Source organism: Triticum aestivum, chromosome 6D (genome assembly GCF_018294505.1).
Source record: "Triticum aestivum cultivar Chinese Spring chromosome 6D, IWGSC CS RefSeq v2.1, whole genome shotgun sequence".
Taxonomy (NCBI): domain Eukaryota; kingdom Viridiplantae; phylum Streptophyta; class Magnoliopsida; order Poales; family Poaceae; genus Triticum; species Triticum aestivum.
This window is the reverse complement of record NC_057811.1, coordinates 6,230,463-6,233,602: the sequence shown is the minus strand read 5'-3', so window position 1 is coordinate 6,233,602 and position 3,140 is coordinate 6,230,463.

Sequence of the window (3,140 nt, the reverse complement as noted above, 5' to 3'; positions counted from 1 at the left end):
GGAGGGGATCTTGCTGTGGGTCTAGCCCGGATGTTTCTCCAAAGTGTTCCTATGGGCTGACCTAACACAACCGGGTGGAGAGGTCCACTGGTCAAAGCCCGTCCGTGCAAAGTCAAAGGTCTAGATCCCTTGGTCAAACGCTACAGGGTTAGACGGGAGGGGGGCCCTGGGGGGGGGGGTAGTAATGCCACCAGAGCGTCGCACCAGGACCTCATACATGCGGGGTGGTGTGGTGGCATGTCCGAAGAGGCAGCACGCGTGTCCGGGGTGTGCCCCCCTCACGGACGGCAATGACACGGTAGTAGACGTTCCGCGGTAACAATGCGGCGTGAATATTATTAAATACTCGGAGCGCGATAAAATCATGAGTTTTTTACACGACGTGGGCACATGTGCTATAGGACTGATGGTAATTTTTCATAATTTTTGGTGATGGAGAAGTATCTGAACACTTCCCTCTACGCGGATTGCTCTCCGCGTGTCTACGACTGTGGCCGGCGGCCTCCGGGGGCTCGCATGCCGCCAAATCTTGCGTAGGCGGCCTCTCACAAGTCTGAAGTGTTGTGGCGGTTGCAAAAGCCCGACACGCGTCTCCGGGGTGTGCCCCCCCCCCCCTCACGGATGGCGCCGCCGCCGGCACCTGGAGGGGGGAAACGGACGCGTCGGGTCTACACGGAGGGGATCTTGCTGTGGGTCTGGACCGGATGTTGCTCCAAAGTGTTCTTATGGGCTGACCTAACACAACCGGGTGGAGAGGTCCACTGGTCAAACCACGTTCGTGCAAAGTCAGAGTGTTCGTGATGGAGAAGTATCTGAACACTTCCCTCTACGCGGATTGCTCTTCGTGTGTCTACGACTGTGGCCGGCGGCCTCCAGGAGCTAGCATGCCGCCAAATCTTGCGTATGCGGCCTCTCACAAGTCTGGAAATGTTGTGGCGGTTGCAAACGCCCGGCACGCGGCTCCGGGTCGGTCATCCACGCAGCCTTTCTTTACACAGCATTCTATGGCACCCTGCATGGTGAAGCTTGTAAGCCGCAGAACATTTCCATTCTTAATATTTTGTTTTCACGTACACACAACTTATGCGGCAACCTTCAACCAATATATCTTAATTACCTCATGTGTTGACAGCCCAGATTCGGTGTGTTCACTGCGAATCCATTGGGACTAGAATCGTGCATCCAGTCGGGATACACTTCCATGGGCGTGACATGGAGTTTGAGAAGATGGCCTGCGAAAAAGACCCTCTTCGGCGTATGTATGCAACCTTGAGAATCATCAACCAAAGGCCTGGCATTGCAGAGAGCGTTCATGTTAACGTGAAAGTAGATAGCCTCTATGATGGTGTGGATGGGCAAAAGAGTGAGTATGAAATCGATAGGGGTTCCTTGAGTATGCAGGAATATATATTATTGATACCAGCTTGTGGCTATCAATAAGGTGTTGCGGCATTGGAAAATATCGTGCCCATGCAAGACAAATTAAGTTTATGTTGTCTTAGAGTTAGGATGGTTCTTATGAAATGCAGTTAACTTTATGTTTTCTTAGTGTTAGGACGGTGTTTATGAAATTTAACAAGCGTTAACTCGTACTATTTGATTATCCTATGATTTGTGGTAGTAACAATAGTTGATTGTGGGAGCTGATTGTGTAATTGCAGTTTGCTCTTTTAGAACTACTTTGGTTAGCAATCACGCATCTTTGTTGTGAAATTTGATCTTGCTACCTGGAGATGTACTATGCCTGTGGAAATTTTCGGCTCGTTCAAGCTGGGCAAGAAAAGTCTTTCGATGGGCCAGGCTGCTATATATTGCAGGCAGGCCTTGCGCAGGGCTCATGGTCATGTGTGTATTCTGTGTTGATGCATCTTTCGTTGTCAAATCTGGCTATTCTCCATGGATATGCACTATTGAGCCTGTGAAAATTTGGTTGTATTATTCGATTCGCTATGTGTTTTGTTTGTTGTCAGAATTTTAACATGATCCGGATTCCATTACCGAATTTTAACCCTAATATTCTTGAGGTTTACCTCAGTTTATCCCACTAATTGTTACCTTTTTAATTTGTTTCCCTTTGTCACGTTTAGGTTTTTTAGGTGGATTGTATCTCCCATGAACTTTTCTCCATAATTGGAGCTGTTTCAGGGGTGAAACAAGAGGAATGAAGAGCTGATTTTGGTGTATATCAAGGAAACGTCCTCAAGATTACCTCAAACAGAATAGTGCTCAACATGAATTATGCCGGCCGTCGAGGCAACCAACTTTGATGTTTGGATCATATTCACCTAGTTTTATAGCGCAACTTAGTTGAAAGAGTAATATTCCGCTTGAGAAGCTTCAGGAACTGATACTTGTTTCAAGTCGAGCGGTCAACTCCTCTTAGGAAGCATTTACCCAACAAGCATAAAGGGAAATGTTTGAGTAGCATTTACCACTCCCTCCTCGTCTTGGCCATCTCCCTCCCCTCCCTATGCGACTCTCTAGTAGATCCTCCATCTTCCTCCACCAGTAGCGCTACCTAAACGGTGGCCTCAGTTTCTCTACACGGGCCGCCTATCAGCTGGTCATTGCCGACACTGATGACGACGCACATGCCATTGCCATTTGGCCTTCATGCATTCCAAACCGTGTGAAAATCTTTGCATGGCTTCTGTTTCGTGGAAGACTCAACTCCAAAAGCAACCTTATCCGCAAGCACATCGTGCCAGACTCGCTATGTCCCCGTTGTGGGTTCGACGGGGAGACCGCCTCGGATATCTTCCTAGACTGCCCGCGCGCTCAGAGAATATGGCAGTGAATCGGACTATCACCACCCAACTCCATCGACAACCTTTGGGACTACCGCCTCTCCAGCCAAGTTGACGCGCTAATATGGCACGCCATCCTCCTCATTATCCTATGGAAAATGTGGGACTCCAGAAACGCCATGACTTTCAAGCAACAGAACCACCACAGCATCTTCACCCTCAAGCGAATCATCGATGACCTTATGCTTTGGACGCACCGGATGAAGAAACTGGTGCATAAGCAGGCCGCCTGCTCATGGCGTTCCTATTTATTATCATGATTACACGTGCTTATGTAATTCACATTTGTAACCGGACAGACGTTGGATTACAAAAATGAGAAATATATTCAGG